Source organism: Anarrhichthys ocellatus, unplaced genomic scaffold (assembly GCF_004355925.1).
Source record: "Anarrhichthys ocellatus isolate YVR2014 unplaced genomic scaffold, GSC_Weel_1.0 scaffold5, whole genome shotgun sequence".
In the NCBI taxonomy this organism is placed as follows: Eukaryota; Metazoa; Chordata; class Actinopteri; order Perciformes; family Anarhichadidae; genus Anarrhichthys; species Anarrhichthys ocellatus.
In genome coordinates, this window is record NW_022280035.1 from 10,513,244 (window position 1) to 10,528,060 (window position 14,817).

Consider the following 14,817-nt stretch of genomic DNA (forward strand, 5'->3'; position numbering starts at 1 on the left):
TAGACAACCACTTCTTACTCCTTCTCTCTCTCTCTCTCTCTCTCTCTCTCTCTCTCTCTCTCTCTCCCCCCCCCCCCCTCTCTCTCTCTTCATTGATGGATGGACAGATCGTGTATATCCAATCTAGCAGTGCTCCTGATGCGGTTAGGGGCTGTGACAAGTCTCCGGGCGGGGGAACCGAGCGGAGCGCAGCGGAGGAACGGGGTGACGAAGAGGACACGACATCTGGAGAGCATGCAGAAAAAAAAAGATGCTGCAGGAAGAGAGAGACTGTGTAAAGTGTCTGCATAGCGCCCTGAGCGTGTTTGTTTTTATGTGTAAACAAACATACACCCTCTGCCATGCCCTCTCGGCTACTGTGTGGGTCTCAAGTTTGCAGTCCTGACCGACTGGCTCGTGCACTCCTCAATAGCCAATGATAATGACAAAGATGGACGGGGATTATGCGTCTGATTGCGCTGACATATTGTGTGTATCAGATGGAATAGGCAGTGTTAGAGTCTCTCCTCCATAGCTACTGTATGGATCACAGAGTGTTTGGGATGGAGATTGATTGTATGGTTGGATGTTGACATTCACTCATACCCATGAGTTTCAGGGTGCAGTTGCACACTTTAGACACTAGGGGGTAATGTTATCCTCACAGTATAACCAAGGAGCCACTGTGCTCTCCAATGAAAATGTGGTGCTCGTCTCAGACAGTAGGGGGTGATTTCCTGGTTCATATTGGCAGAAGGGTTGATGATAATGTATTATCAAAGGTTGCAACATTGCAGGTGGTGGTGGTGTGCGTTTGTAGGTGGGGGTCATCTCCTCTGTCCCTCTTTCCTGGCTACCCTGCTGATGCTTTTTCTATCTCCGTTAAATATTTTACCAAACCTTTCATGCATGCTCAAATGGAATACTGTTTAAAAATAATTAAACACACACCTTAAGGGTAAACTAAATTAAAACCACATTTCACCTTTGAGTGGAAAAATGTAGAAGGATGTCAATCCTTTGCTTTGGGAAATTGCGGTTGACAAACGCTGATGAACAACTGCATACTTTTGAAGGCCCCCAGGTATGAAAGCACACAAATCTTCAAGGTGAGGAAGTTGTGTTCTGAGCAAACCTAAGACTGTCTGACCTCTCAGAGTCAAAGAGGTCAGGGGTCAACTCACTTGACCCCCCCCCCCCCCCTTGATCGTATCAATCCCTTTGACTACGTACTGAACACACAAATAACTCCCTTCACACATACCTTTACTCTCCCCAGACGGGTTGTGCACAGTCAAGGAGAGAAACACTTTCTCATGTGGGCCCAACACACATTCACACAATCAATAAACAAAGAAGTAAAAGTGATTGCGAATTCACTTTCCCCCCCTGTTTGAGACAGAGGGGAAGATGTCTCCTTTCCTTGTCCGCTGCCCCTTAAACTCCTCAGCTCAGCATGCATTCATACAACCAAAAGACAGTAATAAAAACAAATAAAAAATGATGCAAAAAAAAGTCAACACAATTAGCATTCCACCTCCATTTTAAAGACAACGTGCAGAACAGCAGCCATTTTCTAAAATGTGGAATCGCCACCCATACCCCCACCCCTTGATAGTAATCAAATTTGGTCTCATCTTTTCATTTTCTCGTCTCTCCTCCCCATCTGTGTGGTGTAACTCCTCTCTTTCTCATTCTCTCCCTCATCATTCCTCACTGTCGCTCGGCAGCTCTGAGCCATTGACCTCCGACCCCCAGGCAGGTTCACCAGCGGGTCAGGAACCTGGCGGGGGGAGACGGGGAGAGAGGAGGGGTGGAAGGTCTGTTATTGGGGGATGCCAGCTTCCTCCTTTGGCCATGGATACAGCCTTCACTGCTGCTGCCATAGCAACTGGACGAGACGGCAGAGGGAGCAGACTGCCGAGAGCTGCTGGGATGGAGCTCTCTCTTCTGTGATCTGGCTGTAACCTCCATGGGCACTCGCACATGTCCACACACACAGTCACACTCACATGCACACATAATGACAAACTGGCAGACATACACACAATCCCATACGTGCTTGCGAAATCTAATCAAATTTCTTATTTGGACTGCCAGGCTGTGCTGGAAAATACTTTTTCAAGTTACAAGATTGATGGGCATTCCATGTTGGCTGCAATTAATTGCTGCATAATTAGACTTACAAGTTATTTATTGAAGCAATTTGGAGAATACAAGAGCCTGGGGATATATAAAACCCATTTGATCACGAGCCGCATAAACTTTAAAAATGTCTTCTTACAAGCATTATTTGGATAGAAATTAGCAATACAATATCCCCCCAAAATGTTTCCCATGTTAATAAAATGATAAATGATAATAAATCTGGACTAAAGTGAGTGATGTGCTGGAAGCCTCAGGAGGTCAAATAAAGGTGAGAGTGAGCAATGCAGTTCATAAAAATAATACGATAGAGGTAGATATATCGTGTTTTGTGCACATTTTTGGTGCATGCAGGTGTGTGCAGCTCTGAACCAGCATGCTTATCTTGGAAAGCCTCAGGGGTTAGGGCTCAGTCCAGGTGGCGTCCTACTACAGACAGAGATGTTACAACACTCTATTGCCGCTTGATATTAATTATCTCTCGTGACTCATGACTACACTTATTCAATCACACGCTGTCTATATTTCTCTTTTCTGTTTTTGTGTCTCAGTTTCTCATCTTTCTGTTGTTTCATATATTACACTCTACACTCTACATTCATTTCATTTTCCTAATCTAACTTTTATTCACAGCGCTCTCTTCGGTCTCTTCCTCTTGCTAGTCTTGCCTCACCCAGTCTCTCATAGCTCAAACAAATATGATAAATGAAGCTATTGGTGTCTGTCAAGAATGAGCTGTGATCAGAGGGCCTTTGATGTTTGACAGCTGTAATGATGTATTTTGATGAATCGATGTACGGTAATTTTCACTTCATGTGACACCCTGCTTTGCTATTGAGCACATTCTTTTCTTGGTGCTGTGAATGACATTACTATTGAACTGCATGTGTTTTTTCCCCCCATTTTTCTTGACTTTCATTCCTATGCCTTGCATGTTTTGTGACAATGTCAGTGCACTTAAGCCAACGATTTATCTCAAGTGTTTCAAGAGGCTCTTATCAGTTCTCTTTGTAATAACGGGATAAACTACTTTTAGTGGCACATACACACTCGCTAACACACAGGCTGGCTGTGTACACACGCATTTGCTCACCCACACACCCAAATCTGCATGCAAGTCATTGTATGCGTATATCCATGCTCCCTCTCTCCCTCACACACAAATAATACATTCTTTTAAAACATTCGTAAGAAATGTTATGTTTATTGTATGATAATGCAACAAATGACAAAAATCGAAAACATTTAATTATTGATCCTCGCTCCTAGAGAGATTACCTTGTATAATTAATTGGTTTTAGGTGTGTGATTCAGCTGTGACCTGGCTGGTTAGATATTATTGGATTTGGCCCTGTGGATAAATTCCAATCACAATGTGAGTCAGGCAACTCAGGCTCAGTCTGCTCTGTGTGCTGTTCTCTCACTTCACCAATAGGTGGAGCTATGTACATGAAACAGACGATGAGGTTGCTGTGGTCAAATGCCCTCCAGCAGCAGGAAGAGCTAATCAAATTGCCAGTGTGTCTGTGTCAATTACAAAGGGTCAACTTCATAAGAGGAATAGGACCAAATCATATTTGCACCTGTATTCCCTAGCTGTCCCTGAACCAGAAGCAGAGCAGATCTGGAGAGAAGCCTCTTAGTATGGCAGTCAGATATTCAGGCTGATAATGATATGGAAATGAAGGTTTTCATAAGCACACAGTCTTATGAGATATTAACCCTTCTTTAAATTCTATAGATAACGCCTCCGTGTGGCTGCTGTGAGGGATGAGCTTTGCCATTTGTAGATCTCGGTGAGATGAATAGCGGAGTGAGGCTGATACTCTTACAGTGCCGAGCCACTATCTTATCACTTCCTTTTATCGGACTGATAAAGAAAATGACTTTGCTATAGGTGTGCAACTCTTCAAATTCATTATGAGCCTGCTCAGCCATGGTGACTAGGGACATGGCTGGGAGTGTGTGATGAATGCAGGGCTGTCTGCCGAAATGCGTGCGTAGTCCATGGTCATGACACACTCCAATGGGAGACTGATAGGAGATGAAGATGTTATTGGAGGTGTGAAGTGGAACCGAGACTGGTGGCTGGAGGATCCCTGAGCCTTCTCGAATTGAATGCAAATGGTAAAGGCTTGTTTGGGTACATATAATGCTCAGGGAAGCTGGGGACTTAGACCAGTCATTTACATGTTTTTAATCAAGGAACTTGGAGGGAAATGTGCATAAATAATCAACAAGACTTATTTGTGCAGCTTGGGAGAGCATCACTTGCAGTTTAAAGTTATAAGGAAAGAAAAGATTGCTTGCAGGCTCTCCAATTCCTTACTGTTAGAAGGCCTCATGAGGGTGTTTTACCAATGCCGAGGGAGTGGGAACTGTGGTCACTAGTTGGCACAGAAATGAATACCCCCCCCCCCCCCCACACACACACACACACACACACACACACACCCACCCACACACAACCCACCCCTTCAAGAGTGCACACTCACCTCAGCCTTGTGTTCAAAGGTAGTTAGATCAACAAAACAAATGAGTCAATGAAGGAGGTTTGGAATTGTCCCAGGAGGAGCATCCATCTCAGTGGTGAGTGGCAGCTCTGTCAATGAGCGCCAGGGCAGTAATGCACTGGTATTTGGAGAGCGAACTGTGTGTGTGAGTGTGTGTGTGTGCTGTTATGGAGGATGTTGTTAAGTGTAGCTGAATGGGACTGTGTTGCACCCCAATCAGAGCTCTGTCTCCTGTATTAACATTATATGGAGCCTGGTCGCATTCCTCTTTCCTGCCCCTCCACTTTGCCTGCTCTGCATCTGGTAGAGAAGGTATCTCTGTCTCTGTCTCCACTCTGCTCATAATGGTCCATAATCCCTACCGAGCCGACCCGGCGGTATTGCAGAATTTACAGTAATAATGAGGACTAATAGAGGCAATATCCATCCATTTGACCACTAAATCAGAAATGTTGCTGAGGTAGGTGATTAATGTAGTGTTCCTCCCCAATTTTCAGAATCATAAATGATGGAATAAGTCTCTTAGGTCCAGATTAAGCTTCATTGTGAGCTCAAAATCCATGTTCATGTGGAATCCCTTTTGAAATACGATCTTGAGTCACTGAGTTTTCCTCACAGTTTTGGCGTTTTGCTGATGCTGTTGAATAGAGTAACTTGTAAGTGCTAAGATACCCTAAAACCTACAATCAAAGACAGTGAAGAAGGAACCATGATTATAAAAATGTGATACTTTTACTGACAGGGCAGAGCACACAAAACTGTATACCTGGAGATGGTGGGGATTCAATGCCCTGCTCAAGGACACTGCAGTAGTGCTGATGCGTATTGACATAAAGCTTGAACTCTCAATCGCACTCTGTTGTGTGCTCCTGTGGTGGAAAGTAACTCAAAAAATGTCCTCAAGGGTTGTAACTTTTATTATTGATTCATCTGTTGATTATTTTCTTGATTTTTAGCTAATAGTTACGGTCATAAAACAGTGAAAAGGGGACAATTAATCAATTGTGAAAATAGTTGCCAAGTATCTACTCATTCATTATTTCAGCTCTACTGTTCTTGTACAATTCTAAGATCTTTGCACTTTACCAACCATTTTATGCCACTTCATATTTGTACTGCAGTAAATTTATTCGACAGCTTTTCTTACTTGGCAGATTCAGACATTACATAAAAACATACAATCATCTTCTAAAATGTGATACCACACTATAGAACAAACTAACGTCCATTAAATTAAACTGATACAAATATTAGCCCCACCTCAAGCAATCCATCCAAATACTGCTTACACGTTGAAGCATCATGACAAATAATCCAACAACAAAATGTATACAAATATACATTCAGACTGTCAGAGGTGTCCTCAATAGATATTGGTAACTGTATGTAAAATATCAGAATACCTCTAGCACTAGTGTGTTAGTGCAATTATGTCATCTTGCCTAAGACAAGAGCCAACGAGTCCTGATTCAGATGAAACCTGTTCTTGTAAAAACACACCATAAATGATGCTGAGGATACTTTTGTAAAACTCTGCAGGAAAGTCTCTCTTGCTGATTATTGTCTTGGCCAGCACTCAGACAGCAAAAGCCCCATGCCTGCAGCAGAATGTGCCCTGCAGAGTGGAAGTCCTCGCCAGTCTCCTGCATTAGTGATGCCCCTCTGCCCTGCAGCTCCACTCAGGGAGCAGGAGGAGACATACATGGCCGTGGCTTCTGCGCGGCTGTCTGCAGGCCGCAGCCACATGGTTGCACTGTAGACGCTGATGCTTCCCAATGAGTGAGTGAGTAGGAGACATTAGTGCACAAGCAGACACATAAATGGCACCGAGATGAGATCAATTAGACAGAGAGTAAGGTTGTTAGGCCCCTGTATGGCCAGTGGTCAGAGTGCAATGCTTGTATGCTGTCGTGTCAGCTGTCAGTGTGAGAGCCTGTGTGTCTGTCTCTGAGTATTTGTGTCCATGTGCTGAAATGAATGTTGCTGTGCCCGCATGAGTATCTGCACATTTGAAGACCACTGAGGTACAGTAAAGCAGCATTTCCCGAGGAGAGTGTAAGCTCGGCAGGGTCAAACCTGCTACAATACCTTGTCGTGTTTGAGTCCCCGGGGCTGCAACGCAGGGTGGTGAGTAATCGTGCTGTGTCTGTGCATGCGTTGTCATTGATTTTGTCTCGGCTCCTAGCTCCCCCAATTACCTCCTACTCCAGGCTGCCAGTCCCTTTGCTGTCAGAGGGGAGGCAGGAGACTGGGGCCTCGGCGAGCTGTTTGTTTACACTGCTAATTGCTCCTGTTGTTTCCTTTCATTAGCCCAGGCTGAGCTATTGGACTGCCTCACACAACTAAGTGCTGTTAGCCTTCTGGTCCCCCAGCCTACAGTAAATATTGGCGATGTATACAGCGCCTCCTAACATATGGCTGCAGACTGGAAATGATGGGCTCTGCTGGTGCAGTAGAGTGTTATATGCATGGAGAACTGTGCTGCTCCGGTTGTGAGTTACAGTGTGGTCTAAACTGGAGTAACATAGTTGGCTACATTGATACAAAGAGAAATGGAAATCCTAAGCAGCTGCACTCTGGCTGACACTTACACAACTTCAACTGAGTCTGTTGTTGATGTTTTTACTACAGTAAGTGCATGCATTTATACCCATGCCGTATGTGTGTTTGCATACGAGCATGTGTGTCTGGTTGTATGATAGTGTGCTTTAATGTTTGCATGGTTTATGTAAATTGTGAATCAAAGGGTTGCATGCCAGAATGAGTCTCTGTGTCTGCAGTGCCCCCTCCCTATACCCCCCCCCCCCCCCCTCCACACACACACATGCAAACGCAATACCATGCAGAGGTCCACAGCATCTCAGCACACACAGCCGTGGCTCCTTAATGACTGCCATCCCTCTCTGTGCCACATTATTAATTAGCTCAATGATCCTTGCCGATGGGACCTGCACCGCGGATTAGAGCCCTCAGCACCCGCACCCCTGGCTGCTGCTGCTGCTGCTGCTGCGGGGCCAGAATAGGTGAAGCAGGACTGGGGTGGGGGTTGAGAGGTGTGTGTGCATATGTGTGTCTTTGAAGGTACAGTACAGTCTTTTACAGTGAATATAAATGTAATTGCTTGTTTCTTTTTTTATCTGTGTGTTTCCCACAGGGCCTCTTGTTTGTCTCTCTGTAATGTTTGTGTGTGTGTGTGTGAGCAGAAGGGGTCAGGAAAGGGAGCGCGTGGATAAATCATGTGGCCATGGAGTAGGAAGAAGGGTGGGTGCCACCTGGCCCAGCGCAGTCTGCAGCATGTTCAGCTCCCCAGTGCACCACAACTCCCGGCACCACCATACTCAGCAGCATCACAAGATCACTGATCCTGGCTATGTTCTGAGTTACCACATACAGTGCAATCTATCTACAAACAGTAGAATCCATCGCACTCCTCAGTCTTCTTGCCATGTATAATTGCATGTTTTTCCTCTGTGTGTTCCCAAAAATCCAATAGTTCATCAAGGACTTAGTCACTGTGGCATGCAAATTTGCATTAATATTTTTGTCAGGAGAGAAAAAAGGAAAGAGGTGAGGGAGGAGAAAAAAGGGAAACAGCCTCTCCAGATGCCTCACAATTGCACTGAGCAAATGAACATAAATGTCACTGTCAAGCTTAAATGAAGAAAAAATGTGTCACGGCAGCAAACTGTGCTGGAGTTGGAGGACAGCAGGACATGTTTTGCATATGAAGAGGTGAATGCCCAAGGAGAGAGAGGGAGAGGCTGCACCTGTAACAAATGACTGTAGCCCCCCCTCCAAAACCTGTGTGGGAGCAAAGTGATGTTGTGCGTATGACAGACTTATTGTTAAAGTGTTGAAAGAATAAATACTTTTTGACATTGTAGGAGAGGAATAATCCAACTCAGTTTAATGGACCAGAGTCCCACATATTCAAAACATGCACATATTTGGATCACCAGTGGAGAAACATCAACACTTCCTCTGCTCTGCATGTCTCCTGTGGTGCAATTCTAACTCTGCCCATAGCGTCTGTGACCGTAACAAATGTGCACGGCGCTGGGTACTAAGCAGTAAAGTCAATGAGGAGCTCGGGCATGCGTGAGGATATATATGCAGGGCATGCAGTCGCTCCAAGGTGACAGTGAGGTGTGTTGTGATTATTGACTGTATGACCTCGCGCTGACCCTGGCTGTGAGCGAGTAAAGGGCAGGGAGTTAGTGTGTGCCGCACCGCCTGTCATGCCCGTCAATACACTGATGAATGGAGCTGGCGGTTATTAAAGCAGAATTAGAGCGGGGAGGGGGGAGCGGGATAAATGATGGCGCAAATGGTTGTGCAGTGGAGACTGTGGAGCCGGATGGCACAGCATCACTGTCATCAGTCTTTATTACCCTCCAGGGAACAGAGGGGGAGAGACAGGGAGCGGTCAGCGCCACGCACCCCTCCACCCTCAGCCTCCACCAAAACCTAGGTTGCACCTCCACATCCCTCTGCTGGCCAGACATCCAACTAATCCTGACACATTATAGCTGGATACATACCTACATGTCGACTCAGGGCATGCATAGACTGCAGCTTTTCTTCATTCCTTCATTCCTATCAACATGAACACATTTTGGTATAAGAATACTCAATACCAATAGGTGGAGACACATACATGTGTGCAGACACATACATTGCCTCTATTTCATTTTACTCATCACAGACTCACTCTCTCTCCAGGCTTCTCTGCTTTGCCCATTCCCCTCTCTCCTGTTTTCCCTCCTCCATTTTCTCTCTCACTGAGGGAGTGGAGGACCCCCACCACAATCAATCATGGCGAAGTCACAGAGCACAGCGGCACACTCAGGGCACAGCGCTGATAAGCTGGTTAGAGAAGAGAAGAGAAGAGAAGAGAAGAGAAGAGAAGAGAAGAGAAGAGAAGAGAAGGGAAGAGAAGAGACGAGAAAAGAAGAGACGAGAAAAGAAGAGACGAGAGGTGGAGAAAGTGGGGGGCTGCACTTGGATGGAGGCTTGGAAGAGGGGGAAGGGTGTGCTGGGTTCACTGCACAGTCAAAGAGTGGGCATGCTCTCACCACCAGGGCGGGTCATGAATGGATGGGTGAGCTAATACCATTGGTGAAGCCCCTATGAGGCCCAGCCCCTCACCAGAGAGCTGTGCCTGCATACAGATGTGAGAGTGCCATTGATATTCTCCCCCTGTGCTGTTGCTCCTGCTCCGCTCTGATTCTTTTTTCCTAATTAGAGGTTTATTTATTGATACCCTAGTTAATGTCTCTCCTAATTTTGCTATAGTTCTGTCTCCATTACACAGGAGATTCATTTGCCGCAGTGTTCAGAGCAGTGCCTCTACTAGTTTGTGGGCACCTCCTAGCTCACCTTCCTCCTAAATCTGGCCCCTGCCCCACCTCACCCCCAACCCTACCTTAGTATACAGCACCTGCCAGGCCTAAAACCAGTGGCCGGATATTGTGAAGGAATCGTAAATGCAAGGAGCTCAAGTCAGAAGATGGTTTTACTCAGTATTATTTAGCAACATCTCTATAGTGAGGAAATAGTCATTCTAACAACTTCAAGGTTGGGTGGTCAGTCATTAATTTGCATTACAGAGCCTTACATGTTATGCATTCATTATGAATTCATTATTCTTTCCTCAAGAGTGATTCCTAGGGTGCAGCATGATCTAGTTGTTTTTGCTGTTTGGCCTGGTTGTGTATATTGTTATTAAAAACATATTTTGGTTGAATTTATTACATCTTCTGCTTGATCGCAGAGGAATTCAGCATTTTATAAAATAAAAAAGCAATTTGATAACTTTTAGGTTGTCCTTACGAGAAACTCCTGTAGTTTACATGTTTATTGTTGAGGATTTGCTTTTTTATGTAAACTCTCCGGGCTCTAGGCAACAGACCATCATCATCTGCAATATCCCCTACAAAATAACAATCTGACAATCTGACTCTGATATTTTAATATGCCCCACATGCTTTGTCTTGAGGTTAACTTTCTCACACATAGGATAAGTTATTGTTACAGCTTCAATATCATGATGGCTCACAAATGTCACGTTTTGGTGGATATAAATATGTTTCTGTTTCCTGCAAGTCATTTTGAACATTAGTTATAATTTGTTACAACGTTACCAAATGTCAAAGCATGATAATAAAAGTGAAGTGAATTCTGAACTTCTTTGTAGTTGACACACACATTGAATGACATCTTGGAATCTAACTGGATCATTAATTATGTGGTTTTGGCAGGCTTAGCCATAATAAAGTGACACAAAGGTCTCTTACAATAGATCCATTATGTTTATTTAGTGATTATGAAATCTCAAGTCAAAGAGACTAAATATCTCCCAAATGATCCCCTAAACAAACTTTCACAACACAATTGTCTAATCTTGGGACTGAATCTGGCCTGACAAGATGTATGTAGAGTAGACGTTCATACACCGCCACCACCAACTGCACCCAACCAAGTATGTCAATATCAGCCGATTGGATCATCCCTCTCATTTTGAACCCACTCCGTGTCACCCTGCCCATCTCTCCCAGCTGCTACTTCAAGCCCAGGTGCTGCTGCCCTGACTAACTCATGGATCACAATCAGCCCCCTCGTTCAACCCGGCAACATCCCTGTCAGTCTCTTCTGTCTCCCCAGGGCTCAGTCTGATCCCATTCCAGCCATCACACTGACTACAGCTGCCCCTGGCGCCACACTGGAATTGGATGGTCTGATGACTATGTGAATGGTCGATAACTGTCCCTGCTATGTGCACAAGACAATGCAACTTACATCCTTGGATATCATTCTTCGGTTGCAGCGTATTGTTGGTTTTGCAAATGTTTCAATAGATTAGGAAAAGATGCTAACAAGATACAAAAGCAGTTCATTTGAGAGTGTCTTGATCATAATGCTCTAATGCCCTTCAAATGGGGAGGATGAGCTTTTGTGCAGCAGGCCTCGACACCAATGGGTTAACTAATGATGGCATTAGTGTGTGTGTGTGTGTGTGTGGGTGGGTGTGTGAATGAGTGTCTCTCCGTGCACATGTGCTTTTGTGCGTTAGTGTCTGTGTGCTATCATTTGTGTGTATGTGCCTTTCACAGGTGATCAGTCAAGGCTATCCACTCAGTCCTTCTCTTGCAGCCCCCTCATTACAGCCCACTATCTCCTCTAAACACCTGCAGTCCCACAGCCCACCTTCAGCTCCCAGGCCCACACGCTGCCTCTTTTTGTCCCAGTGTAGAAAGAGCCTGCCCATCACATCAATCTACTGCACTGTTTATATTTATGTACAGGAGAGAGGCTAAAAAAGGCCCCTCTTACTGTGGGCTTTATTGACTAAGCATTAAGCGGACATTATCAGGCGATAGCCTAGTTATTTATGAGGCGGTGATAAAGGCTGCAGGACTGAGTTATGTGAGAACCAGGAGCAGGATGAAAGCTGCTCATACAGCAGCACTGATACCCGACACTTGCCTCTCTCTGTCTGGGTAGAGAGGCACGGCAAATGCGCCAAACCGAGCTGAAACATTCAAGGATTTATGGGCGGTAAATGTATGCTCTCCATAGGTCAAACGAGGGGCTGTTTATCTGGGTTTCATTGTCACTGTCCTGGTGGCGTGCGCCGCAGGTACTGAAATTTTCATACTTGCCATAGGCATGTAGCCAAAGGAAGGGGGGGGGGGGGTCTCTAGGTGTGGTATTCCATTGACCTTTTGAACTTAGTTTTAAATTTTCAAAGCAACACAGTGCTTGTGCTTTTGAGATGTTTTCATAAATGATGCATGACTGAATACACTCCTCCTTAACTGTGCATTCTGTGGTATGCAGTAACCTTGCACAAGAGGTCTGAGGCTGTCTTTGACCTTAAGTGGGAGGGTTGCATGTCTCTATGTTTCCGGACTGACATTTTGCTGCACACCCCAACTACATGTAAACTTTGATTTTGTTTGACATGGATTTGTAGTACAGAGCCTGAAGCAACTTTGCATCTTATGTCACTTGTTTCTCCTCTAACTGCACACACAACTCAGGTACACACCTTCTCGCTGACACTTTTGTAACTTACATAGATCTCAAACAAACTGTCAACCGAATCTTTAGCAAACATCCATACATGGCACCATCTTACCCAACCAAAACCATCTCTCTCCTCAATAAACCAGGTCAACAAACAAAAAGCAATTATGTTGGGCAGCTGCCGCCTGGGAGTGGGTAATTACAGCGTGGTGTGGACAGCTTCATTCTAAACAGGTACTAAAAGCATCATTAATCATCCTCCCTCTGACGCCTAGCCCTGGTCATGTGACACAGGCTGCTGATGAGCAGGGGTGGGGGATCCGCCTTAGGGAGGTAGGAACAAGATCTGATTGGCTCCTTCCAGAAGTCCTTTTAGAGGTCAGCCAGTCAGCAGAGATGAACTGCCAATGACCTTGTATCACTTGACCCCTGAGGGCCCAAGGGTCACTCTCTCATATCAGTTGGGACGCAGGCAGAGGAGAGGCAGGAGGAAGACGAATGACACGGAGAGAGGGAAGAAGAGGAGAAGAATGGCGCGAGGAGAAAGGGAAGGCACACAGAAGGTTTGTGCACTGGGAGGGGTGAAGATGAAAAATAAAACAATAGGCATGAGGTTTGATTGAGCACCTGGTCTTCCCCTTTTGCATAAAATGGCTGACAAAAACAAGTGTTTTTATAGCAGCAAGGCCAGTCCTGATGGCCCCTTCATCCCCCCTCCTCTCACCCTCTATTCCTTTCGCTCTCTTATTTTCTTCCTGTCCATTGCCAAGCTGTTGTCAGGTTGGCTGAAAGGTTAGTTATATCATCTGAATCTAATTTGTGAGGACCAAAAACATCTATATGTTCGTTTCTCTAGTGTTGATTGGTCATAGTATAAACATCAAAATGGCCAGAGATTGCAAAATGTGAACACAACCTTCCAAATCAATTTAATAGTACACATTTTCACTGAACTATTTGCCCGTGGCGCCCTGCACATACTGTGTTTTTTAGGTCGTGAAGCCGGCACAAGAATCAATCCTTTCTCTGATGAAATATAGCCAAGATGGCGCCTGACAGCGACTTGATTGAGAAAAGTTCATGAACTGTTCCCTCACTGAGCACAGACTGACACGGATGGCTGATTGACAGATGAAACACAAAGACACATCTGAAAGACAGAGCGCCAACGTCCTCAAACTGGTACCCATCCCCTTCTCCTCTGTCACCCCCCCTCCACCTCGCCCCCGTAGCCCCACCCCTTCAACTCGGCTCCCCTTCTCCTCTCTCTCCATATGTCTGTGAATCTGTCACTATGGCAACCTCACCCCAGTGGCGAAGGAGGAGGGGGTTGCCTTCGTTCAAACAAATAAGCATCGCAGGGCTCATTTATGATGGTTTGTTTAGGGATTATAATACAATGATGAGAGGTCAAAATGTGTGTTTGCACACATGTTCAGACATAAGAGTGTGTATGTTTGAGCCTATTCAGAAGACTGTGTGCCGCACGTCGCTGAGCATATGTGGTAAAGCTGTAAACATTTTGGAAGGAAAAATAATTTTAAAAAAACATATATTTATTTAAGTATTTTTTAGTATATTGCAATTTTCCCCTGGACACAAACTGAAGAAAGCACATGCAGCATGCCGCCACCAGACTGGTGCCATTAAATCTGTGGATTATATTAATGGCATCATTAGCATTGCTGGTCCTAGGTTATAGCTGATGTCTCAGATGCAGTATCAGCAAACTCTGTAAAGGCTCATTCTATTGTTTTCCCTTCACTTTATGCTTGTCTGCAACTTTTGAAAGGGCAATTCAAACTAGTGAGTAAACAGAGCTGCATGGGAGAGGTCAGAGGCTCCACACAATCAGATATGTAGGGCCACCTTGGTTGAATACTGATGCTGCATGATGCCACAGGAAGATACTATCATACTACATAATGATATCCCACCCTGTGTACTCCGACACAGCACCAGACGTCTCAGGAAACAGGGAATTTTCCTATGCAACAGACTTGCAACCTTGACACAGTTTCACCTCTGCGTGCACCCCTTCTCACTCTTTTCTCCCTCACATCCCATCCTCATGATACCTTACATTGACTCAAAGCCCCCACCAAACACACACACACACACACACACACACACACACACACACACACACACA